The sequence below is a fragment of the Eubalaena glacialis genome, chromosome 5 (genome assembly GCF_028564815.1).
Source record: "Eubalaena glacialis isolate mEubGla1 chromosome 5, mEubGla1.1.hap2.+ XY, whole genome shotgun sequence".
NCBI lineage: Eukaryota > Metazoa > Chordata > Mammalia > Artiodactyla > Balaenidae > Eubalaena > Eubalaena glacialis.
In genome coordinates, this window is record NC_083720.1 from 112,191,037 (window position 1) to 112,203,179 (window position 12,143).

Genomic DNA, 12,143 nt, shown 5'->3' on the forward strand with positions numbered 1-12,143 from the left:
ATAAAAAGATATCATCCCCATCTTCCTGCTTCTATAGAAAAAGTCGAATAATTATTTTTTGAAATACGCATGGAATGGCTTTCATAATGTCAAGGTTAGATAACTTATAACTAACATATTTTGAAACTGATGAAAATTACTCCAAAATTAGCTTTTGGACAATTTATGCTGCTCTGTTGATTTATCCCTTGATTTGAAATTATGATGAATCAAATTTCTGCTGACCCCAGAGGAAATTTTACATCCAGCCTTCACTTTAGCCTCTAGAAATGTACTTAGCTGGCACAGTACAGCAGGGGTCTCCAGCCAGTACTGGCCTGTTAGGAAACGGGCCGCACAGCAGGAGGTGAGTGGCGGGCGGGCAAGGAAAGCTTCATCTGTCGCTGCCCATCACTCCCTATCGCTCGCCTTACCACCTAAACCATCGCTTGCAGCACCCCCATCGCTTGCATTACCACCTGAACCATCCCACCCGCCCCCTCACGTCCATGGAAAAACTGTCTTCCACGAAACCTGTCTCTGGTGCCAAAAAGGTTGGGGACCGCTGCACAGGACTCCATCCTTTCACTAACCCCAGTGAAAGAATAATTCAAGGGCATAAGCAACATTGTTCAATAAAAATTGTCTAGCTCCTACCTATTTCTAAGTACTTTAGTAAATCGAAGAGTTGTATTTCAACACATTTTTTGAGTCAGAGTGATAAGATGGAAATGAAATGGGCTTTGGAATAAGACAGTTCAAAGGCTGGCAGCGTAACTTTAGACACAAATTACTTAGCCTCTCAAAGTCTCCACTTTCACATCACTTACACTTACAACAATATTGTCTGTCTTGTATGTTGGTTGTCTAGATTAAATAAGATACTGTATCAGTCAGGGTAGACTAGGTTATACTGCAATAATAAACAGTCCCACAAATCTCAGCTTAAAATAACAAAGGTTTATTTCTCTCTTGAGCTACAGTAGCTGTGGGTCTGCTCCCATGCAGCCATTCCTCCTCCCTTTACTCAGGAGCCCAGACTGATGGAGCACTGCCACCTGTCACATTGTAGGTGGCCATGGCAGAGGGACAGGAGAGCTCTGGGTGATCTCACATGGGCAATTACATGCTAAGTTCCAAATTGCCACATGTTCTTTCCAATCACAGTTCGTTAGCTGGGACTGGTCACATGGTGCCACCAACAAAAGTGTCTAAGAGGTCGCCACCAACAAAGGGGTCTAGGAGGTATCATGCTACCGGCACCCAAAATGTGGGCACCTGCATGTTTACTAAGCAACATCAGTGATGACCATAGACATTCCATGTAAAGTATCTAGCATAGCATCCACCTCACATTCGTCCCTTTCCTCTCTCCAGCCTACTCCACATAGGCGTTCTTGTTTATAAAATGGAAAGATCTATATCTCAGAAACATTATCCTTGAATTCCCAAACTGTGTTCAGTACAATACTTAAACCAGAAAATGTTCCATGAAAAAAAGTTATGTGATAAAATTAATTTGAGAAACACCACATACTACATTCCTTTCAGAAATTCTCAGTGCACAGAAGCTTTATAAAAGTTCAGAGATGTGGCAAAGATAACTGTTTAATTCTGTTTAACTTAAAGTTTAACAAACTTATTTAATCACCCAACAGGTTCATAGAATAGCTATTAATTACTTGTGGAACACTCATTGAATACTTCCTGGAAAATATTGCTCCAGTGAATTTAAGACTGCACTGAATTTCCAGCTGGCAACGAAAAGGGTCTGAGCATTTAAAAACGAAATGTTTGTTACCCTGGAATGTTACTTACCCTGGAATTTATTACAGAGCGTCCGAGTATACTTAATTGTTTTAAAATAGTTGTCTATCAATATATAAGTAAAAGAATGTTAATTACTTTGTTCAACAAATATTTCTTGAGAGTTTAATTCTACCAGCAGTACTGTTAAAACCAACACTACTATTCCCATTTATTGAACACCTCCTCTGTGCCAAGTTGATGTTAGATCCTAGAGATACCATATTGAACAAGGCAGACAAGATCCTTGCCTTGATGGTGGTCATAGTTTAGACAGGGAATATCAATCAGCGCTGTTCTAAGACTTTGCATGTTTTAATTCATTTAATTCTCATAACAACCCTTAAAGCTGGCATGAGTACTGGCCTCATTTTACAGATGCAGAAAAGAGAGGAGGTTGCACAGCTAGAAAAATATTTAACATTCCAGACTTGATTAAATAAATTGTAAAGCATCCATACCGTGGAGTACTTTGCAGTCATTAAAAATTCTGTTATGGGGCTTCCCTGGTGGCGCAGTGGTTGAGAATCTGCCAGCCAATGCAAGGGACACGGGTTCGAGCCCTGGTCTGGGAGGATCCCACGTGTCGCGGAGCAACTGGGCCTGTGAGCCACAGCTACTGAGCCTGCACATCTGGAGCCTGTGCTCCGCAACAGGAGAGGCCACGATAGTGAGAGACCCACGCACAGCCAGGAAGAGTGGCCCCCGCTTGCCGCAACTAGAGAAAGCCCTCGCACAGAAACGAAGACCCAACACAGCCAAAAATAAATAAATAAATAAATAATAAAAATAAAGGAATTCCTTTAAAAAAAAAAGTAAAATAAATATCCTTTAAAAAAAAAAATTCTGTTATGGAAAACTATTCATGGCATGGGAAACACTCCTTACTATGATTTTGATGGCAAAAGGAGAGTCCTGTTTTTATTAAAAGTAAAATATTCCTATGTAATATTAACAAAAGGATTAGAGATAATTTTTTTTTGCAACAGTGAGTTTGTAATATAATTATTTTGTAAAAAGATAATACATTTTTTAAGAGAAAAAAAAATCCGATAACTTAACTTTTCTTTGGCGCTTGGACCGCAGCCGTGAGAATGTCAGGCCTCAGAAGAGGCTCGCTTCCAGCGTCCTCCGCTGTGTCGAGAAGAAGGCCTGGTTGGACTCTGAGGAGACTAATGAAATAGCCACTGCCGGCTCCCGTTGGCAGATCCAGAGCCGATCAAACATGGGCTGATCACCCGCAAGCTTGTGACTGTCCTTTCCCGGGCTGGATGCCGGAAAAGGGCAGGCACACGGGTACAGGTAAGCACAGGGCGTTCGAATGTCCAAGAAGGCAACCTGGATGAGGGGGATGAGAACTCTGTGCCCACTACTCAGAGAACACCGCGGGTCTAAGTCGGGCGACCGCCGCTTGCATCACAGCCGGTACATGCAAGCGAAGGGGAGCGTGTCCCAGAGCAGGCGGATTCTTACGGAACACATCAGAGCTGCAGACGGACAACGCCCGCAGAGAGCTCCTGGCTGACAGGGCCGAGAGCTCAGGGCGAACACGGGAAGCACGCCAGCGCCCTGGGGAGCTGCTCCCGGCCAAGGCCGAGCTCCTGGAGGCCGGCCAGGAGGCAGAGACCACGAAATAAAGCTTCCCCCCTTCCTCTCCTTGGCCTCAGCAACTGTGAAGACCAACCACTCAGTAAAACAAGTCTCTGCCATTAAAAAAAAAAAAAAAGATAGATAATAGTAATAAGCCAAAGAAACATGTGTTGTAGTTTTAACCAGGAATGTGTTACTTGGTTATGCACCAGTTACCTTGTCTGAACGCACCCGCATGGTATATGTAAGTGTAAAGTTTTTTTTTTTTTAAATCTCGATACTGCTTACTGTGAGAACTGGAATCCCCATGGATGGGTCAGCTTCCTACCTAGGGGGTGTACACTGCCACCCAAGGTTGATGTGACGTTGGCCCGAGTGTTGTGTTGCAGTTAGTAAAGATTTAATACTAGATTTCTCCTTACAGTAGAAACTTACCCCACTCATTCAGATCAAAAGGAGGAAAGCTTTTGTCTTAATTTAAGAAAAATTCAAATGTTTTATATGTCCAGACTGATAATAAATATTTATTCTAAACAGAAAATTGAGCGATAAAATACTGAGTGAAAGAATTGAGAACAGATTGAATAAATACATGAGAGTGATTTAGCTGAGCATATTTGCAAGCAAATGATGTGAGTAAATGGCTGCTTTGGAAATATTTGGGATCCTTACAATGTTGTCTCGAGTAATTTAAATATTCTCTCTTGTAATCTTGGTGCACTCCTAATTTTCTTAAATTGTTGTGGAATTAAGTCTCAACCCATCTCTGTCAGCCGTGTCACAGAATACAACTTATTAAGTTAATTTTTTAGCAAATTAATTATGAATTAATGAGGTTTCAGATATATTGGTATATAATTTATAGCTAGTATATTATCTGTCTCTAATAGTGACAATGGAATAAGCCAAATGAGTGTGTGGCCAATTGTTAACTCAACCTGTGTATGACAAAATTAAGAATAAAGGAAGTAGGGATTTAATACCATGGGAGAAGCTAAAGGATGGAGTTCTTTTATTTTTTCCCTCTCCCACTTCTATGATAGATTATTTTTCTGCTGATGTGAAAATTATATATTCTATATGCCTAACTTACGAAGACCTACACTTACCAACATTTGTATTTTCTCTCTAAGACAAGGACTTTAGAACTCTCTCAGCTCCCTCTTTCTTTCACCTGCTCCTGCAGCCAAACTACACACACATTCTTGGTTGCAGTTACATGGAATTTTAGTTCTGCATCACCATACACACACACATACATCACACACACACACAGGCATATTATTCTTATAAATTACTTAATAAGTTCTTTACTCAGCTCTTATTTCCATAGATCTCATTGTGACTGCCTAAATTTATTTCCATTTTTCTTAGACTATTCCCTCTAATAGTCTTTTCAAAGTTGGTTTTTGGATACAAACCCTCTGAGCCTTGAATGCCTGACACCATCATTCTTGCTCCATCATATTTAAATAATAGTTTTGCTGGATACAAAATTCTACTTTTCCAATTCTTTTACTTCTTTTACTTCAACACCTTGAAACATTACTTCATTATCTTCTTGCATCCAATGTTATTGTGGAGAAGTCTGATGTCAATCAAATATTGTTCTTTTGAAGGTTTTCTATTTTTTCTTTCTGGAATCATTTATAATTTCTCTCACTCTTCGATCTTAAGCTTTATCATAATGTGCCTAGCTATAGATTTTTTCTCATCCATTTTGTTTAGCCCTCTGTGAGCTCCTTCAGTCAGAGATGTTTCATCTTTCTTTCATTCTGGAATATTTGCAATCTTTTCTTCAAACATTACCTTTTTTCCACTCAATTGTTTTTCTCTCCCAGGACTCCTATTATTTGAATGATGACATGTGTGCTTCTCTCCTACATCTCCTACAAATTGTTCTTTTATATATCCTATATCTTAATGATGATAATAGCTTATTGTATATAGTATTGGCTATGTACCAAAGACTCTTCTGTGCACTTTGCATATATTAACTCATTTAATCCTCACTATAAATGTATAGAGTAGGTACTATTAATATATCCATTTTACTGATAATAAAATGGTTGCAGGGAGTTAAGTCGCTTAAGTTAAGTGACTTGCTTAGAGTCATTCAGCTGGTAAGTGGCAGAGATAAGATTTGAGCCACACTTGTCACATGATTTCCCTTTATTTATTCCTGGTGTTGCTGGTGGAGTTCTTTGACCTATTTTTTCACCTCCTTGTTAATTTATTGGTTGTTTCTATTCTGCTATTTATTTTAAATCATGGATTTCTTACTCAGGTATTTCTTCTTTATTCTCCTTTATAACTACTAGTTCTTATTTCATGTTACCACTAGCTTTCTTCTTTCTTAGAGAACATGTATTATGCTTATCTTAAATTTGTAATCTATTTCTTAACGAAATAAGATCAAACGTCATCCACTATAGCTTGTTTAGTTGTTTTGTAGCTGTTGGGCTCCTCAGTTATCTAGCGTTCCCCGTAAGCTCACAGTCACATTCACAGTCTTCATTAGTAATACGAACTTGGGTTGGAGGGGAGAGCCCAGTCCCTGTATTGTACCCTTCCTGGTGAGTTTAAGGAGTTGAGAGCTGGGCATAGACCAGAGTCTCCTAATGTTTTGGTTATACACACCCAGTGCTCTCGGAGTGAAGGAGGAAGAAGGGATAACTCCAGGACCTGCTGTTATCTAGTCTTCACCACCACCAGCACCATCCTGGTGTGACCCTCCCACTCACTGCCCTGGTGGTCCTACCATTTTGCTGCCTCACAGTATCAAAGCAGAAGGTACTCTTCCACCCAATAGCATTTGAGGAAATGAAATGATATCAAACAAACTCTTCCCAAGACTTCAAGTATGCTGCATCTGGGTTACTGTTTTTTTTCCCAAAACAGTTTCTGTCTTTTCAGGGTTTCTCACATTTTTATTCATAGTTTTATAGATCCTCTCTTTTGCTATGATGACATTTCCAGGGTTTGGTCCTGGGAAAATGCCTGCAGCCAATACAAGTTAACCATCTTATGAGGAATCAGAAGGCCTGAATTAAGTCATCAATTAAAAACAGAAAAAGGAAAATAAATGCTCTCTATATAATAGAAATACTCAGATTCCATTATGTCAATGAAGATTACCCTTCAAATTTATTTCATCAAGTAAGTTTATTTTGTAATTTATTGTTCATGGTATATACCAGCCTATAGGAAGATCCCAAGGCTTCCTTCTTCATGGCTCCATTCCTTTTGAGGAAGTTTAATGGTTAAAGTAAATGGTTTATAAATGGAGCTGAACTCCTGTAGCCATTTCTGTTACTCTTTCTTTGAATTCTCTTTCCCCAGTTATGTAACTGGGATATCCTGGAGGACCAGGCAGCTGGCATGGTGGGGTTCCAAGTGATAAAAGGCATGGAGCTGCCAGTTCTGGCCTGACTACTAGTCCAGGCATCCAGGATTTCAGCTAGAATGACAAGAGTATGAGATTTACCTGCTCACCTACTTTAAACACAAGATAGGAGACTGGGGATAAAGTCTGGTTTCTAGTAACGAGTGTGCAACTGTCTATGGTTACCTTTGTGTTAAGAAAGTCTTTGGAACTTTTAGCACAGGGGGATCAGCTCAGTGCTTTGTGACCACCTAGAGGGGTGGGATAGGGAGGGTGGGAGGGAGACGCAAGAGGGAGGAGATATGGGGATATATGTATATGTATAGCTGATTCACTTTGTTATGAAGCAGAAACTAACACACCATTGTAAAGCAATTATACTCCAAAAAAGATGTTTAAAAAATTGTAAAAATTTAAAAAAGAAAGTCTTTGGAACTTCATGTTCATTGCAATGGTCACAGCAGCTATAGTTGGCTGGCCGTGAATTTGGGCTTGTGATCCTAGCCCCAACAAACTGACCTGACAAACATAGGACAAACATAGGCAATATTAGGTTGCCATTTTGTTATTAATTTTGAAGACGTTAGAAGCAGGATGTGGAAAATGACTAAATTTGAGGGAAATGATTCTGTTTTTCCCCTTTATTAAAAAATTCATAGGCAGCAAAAGCAAAAACAACAGAAGCAAAAAAAAACCCCATAAATGGGACTATATCAAACTAAAAAGTGTCTGCACAGCAAAGGAAACCATCAACAAAATGAAAAGGCAACCTATTGAATGGGATAAAATATCTGCAAATCATATATCTGATAAGGGGCTAATACCCAAAATATACGAAGAACTCATAAACTCAATAGCAAAAAAAAAAAAAAAAAAAAAATCCAATTTGCAGATGATCTGAATAGACATTTTTCCAAAGAAGACATACAGACAACCAACAGGTACATGAAAAGATGCTGAACATCATTAGTCATCAGAGAAATGCAAATCAAAACCACAAGGGGGGAGTGGTCAAGGTGGCAGAGTTGGAAGACCCTGAGCTCAATTCCTCAATGAGCACACCAAATTTACAACTGTTTACAGAACAACTGTCTATAAAAAGACTGAAACCTACCAGAAAATATCTTCTTCTACAACTAAAGATATAAAGAAGGAACTGAGAGACAGGTAGAAGGGGCAGAGTTGTGATATAGTACCCCTGGGTGGGGGGTGGGGGTACTGCAATTACAGTTACAGAGGTTCTCCCAAAGGAGTGAGAGGTTCAAGACCCATGTTGGGCTCCCCAGACCAGGAGTCCTCCATTGGGGAGACAAACCCCCAGAGTATTTGGCCTTGAAGGCCAGCAGGGCTTACTTTTGGGAGACCCAGAGGACTGAGGGAAATAGAGACTCCACTCTTAAAGGGCGCACACAAAATCTCACATGCTCCAGGACCCACAGAAGAAGGTCAGACCCACCTGCTGATCTTGGAGAGCCTCCTGGAGAGGCAGGAAGCAACTGGAGCTCAGCCTGGGGACATAGACACTGGTGGCAGACATTTTGGGGAGCTTGTTCTACCACATAGACACTGCTGCTGGCAAGTGCCATTTTGGAATCCTCTATCTAGCTTACTAGCACCAGGACCCAGCCCCACCCACCAGCAGGCCAATACCAGCTCTAAGACACCTTAGGCCCCTCAACCAGCCACCTTAGGATGTGGCCCACCCACCAGCTGGCCAAAAACAAGCTTTGGGAAAACCCAGATCCTACAGTGAGCTGTGTCAGGAACCTGTTCTGCCCACCAGCAGGCCAACAGCCAGGGCACTGCAACCAGAGATTCTGGGACCTGGCACCACTCACCAGTAAACCAGCACTAGCCTTAGGACCCCTTGGGCCTTGGATCCACCCACCAGTGGACTGACACCAGCACTGGGAACCCTGGGTCCTATAGCCAGAGACTCCAGGGCCCAGCTCTGCCTGCCAGTGGGCCAGCACTAGTGCCAGGACCTGGCTTCAACTACCAGTGGGTGGGAACCAGACCCAGGATCTCCTGGGCCACAGCTCCACCCAACAGTGGACAGACAAAAGCCCTTGGACCACTGCAATCTCACAGCCTGCCTTGTTAGGACCCAGCCAGTCAACCAATAGGCCTGCACCAGTTCCAGGACCCCCATGCCCTGGCCCTGCCCACCAATAGGCCAATATCAGCTCTGGGACACACTGGACTCATCAGCCAGCAGCCCTGGGATCTGGACTCATCTACCAGTGGGCTGACACCAGCTTCAGGATCCCCAGGGCACTGCAATCAGAGACTCCAAGACATGGCTCCACCCACCAGTGAGCCAGCACTAGCCACACGATCCCCTGGGTCCTGACTCTGCTTACCAGCAGGCCAACACTGTCTCCAAGACACATTAGACCTATAAGTCAGCTGTCCCAGGATACAGCCCCCCTCACAAGGAGGCCAACAGTAGATCTCGGACCCCCAGTCCCACAACCACCTACCCCAGAAGCTGGTTCCACCCACCAGTGGGCCTGCACTGGCCCCAAGAAACCACAGGTCTACAGAGCCAGCCACTTCATGACCTGGCCTCACCAACCAGTGACCAGAAACCCCCACATAAAATAGGACCTGGACCAGGGGCCAGCCACACATTCCAGACTTCCCACAGCTGTGAGCCCACAACAACAGAAGGACCCATGAAGCCAACATAGAGGGAAACACGAGAGCATATAGCTCTGGTGACCAGAGGGGAGTACACTGCTGGATATATAGGATGTCTTCTACAAAAGTACACTTCTCCAAGATTGGGAAACTTAACCAACCTACCAGATACATGGAAATAAAAACACCAACTTAGGCAAAATGAGGTGACAGAGGAGTATGCTCAAACCAAAGGTACAAGATAAAATCCCAGAAGAAGAGCTAAATGAAGTGGAGATAAGCAGTCTCCTGATACCTGATAGGGAGTTCAAGGTAATGATCATAAAGATGTTCAAAGAACTCAGGAGAAGGTTGGATGAACAGAGTGAGAAGTTAGAAGTTTTTAACAAAGAGTTTAAAAATATAAAGAAGAACCAAACTGAGATGAAGAATACAATGACTGAAACAAAAAATACACTAGAAGGAGTCAATAGTATATTCAATGATACAGAGAAACAGGTCAGTGAGCTGGAAGACAGAGCAGTGGAAATCACTGAAGCTGAACAGAAAAGAAAAAAGAATAAAAAGAAGTGAGGACAGTTTAAGAGACCTCTGGGACAACATCAAGCATACCAACATTTGCATGATTGTGGTCCTAGAAGGAGAAAAGAGAAAGAAAAGGGCAGAGAATATATTTGAATATATAATAGCTGAAAACGTCCCTAACCTGGGAAAGGGAACAGACCTCCAGGTCCAGGAAGAACAGAGAATTCCAAACAGGATCAACCCAAAGAGAATAACACCAAGACACATTGTACTTAAGATGGCAATAATAATAATAATAATAATAATAGAGAATACTAAAAGCAGCAAGGGAAAAGCAACAAGTTATGTACAAGGGAACTCCAGAAGGCTGTCAGCTGACTTTTCAGCAGAAATCTGCTGGAGAGAGGGAGTAGCATTATATATTTAAAGTGATAAAAGGGAAAAACTTACAACCAAGAATACTCTATCCAGCAAGGATTTCATTCAGATTTGATAGTGAGAACAAAAGTTCTACAGACAAGTCAAAGCAGAAGGAGTTCAGCACCACCAAACCAGCTTTACAAGAAAGATTAAAGACACATCTCTAAGGAAAAGAAAAGGCACAACTTGAAACATGAAAATTACAAAAGGAAAAAAATCATTAGTAAAGGCAAAATACAGTAAAGGTAGTAAGCCACACACAAAGCAAGTAGGAAGGTTAAGAGAGAAAAGTAGTAAAATCGTCTATATCTACAATAAGCAGATACACACAAAAAAAGATGTAAGATATGATGTTAAAACAGTAAACATGGGGGGAGGAGAGTAAAAATACAGAATGGTTAAAATGCACTTGAAATTAAAAGATCAGCAACTTAAAATAGTCATAGCTATATTTATATATAGATATAGATATAGAGCAATATATATAGATTGCTATATATAAACCTCATGGTATCCACAAACCAAAAATCTATAATTGATATAGACACAAAAAGATAAAGGAATGTAAACAATGCTAAAGACAGTCATTAAACCACAAGGGGAGAGAATAAAAGAAGAAAGGAACAAAAAGAAACTACAAAACAACCCCAAAACAGTGAACAAAACGGCAATAAGTACATACTTATCAATATTTACTTTAAATGTAAATGGACAAAATGCTCCAACCAAATGAGATAGAGTAGTTGAATGGATACAAATATAAGACACATATACGTGCTGCTTAGAGACTCACTTCAGATCTAAAGACACACACGGACTTAAAGTGAGGGGATGGAAAAAGGTATTTCAGGCAAATGGAAATCAAAAGAAAGCTGTATGTCAGATAAAATAGACTTGAAAACAAAGGCTGTAACAAGAGACAAAGAAAGACATTATATAATGATCAAGGGATCAATCCAAGAAGAATATATATGCACCCAACATAGGAGCATCTAAATGCATAAAGTAAATATTAAGAGAACTAAAGGGAGAAGTTGACAGTAATACAATAATAGTAGGGAACCTTAACAGCCAACTTATATCAGTGGACAGATCATCCAGATAAAAAATCAGTAAGGAAACACTGGCCTTAAATGACACATTTGAGCAGATAGACTTAATAGATAAATGTAGAACATTCCATCTGAAAGCAGCAGAATACACATTTTTTTAAAGTGCATATGGAACATTCTCCAGGAGAGATCACATGCTAGGCCACAAAACAAGTCTCAGTAAATTTTAAAAAACTGAAATCATATCAAGCATCTTTTCTGACCAAACACTATGAGACTAGAAATCAACTACAAGAAAAAAAAACTGCAAAAAACACAAATATGTGGAGGTTAAACAATATGCTACTAAACAATGGATCACTGAAGAAATCAAGAAGAAATTTAAAAAATACCTGGAGACAAATGAAACAAAAACACAATGATCCAAAATCTATGGGATTCAGCAAAAGCAGTCCTAAGAGGGAAGTTGTAGCAATAAAAGCCTACCTATGTAAACAAGAAATATCTCAAAAAACGTAACCTTACAACCAAAGGAACTAGAAACAGAAGAAGAAACAAAACCCAAAGGTAGTAGAGAGAGAGAAAAATCATAAAGTTCAGAACAGAAATAAATGAAATAAAGACTAAAATAACAAACCAATATAAAAGATTAATGAAACTAAAAGCTGGTTCTTTGAAAAGATAAACAAAATTGGTAAAACTTTATCCAGACCCATCAAAAAAATAGGGAGAGGGCCCAAATC

At 40.4% G+C, this 12,143-nt stretch overlaps 1 pseudogene; it reads left to right on the top strand.

Moving 5' to 3' along the window:
* The first annotated feature begins 269 nt into the window (after positions 1-269).
* Positions 270-3,422, top strand: LOC133091835 (large ribosomal subunit protein eL19-like; annotated as a pseudogene).
* The last annotated feature ends 8,721 nt before the right edge of the window (positions 3,423-12,143 follow it).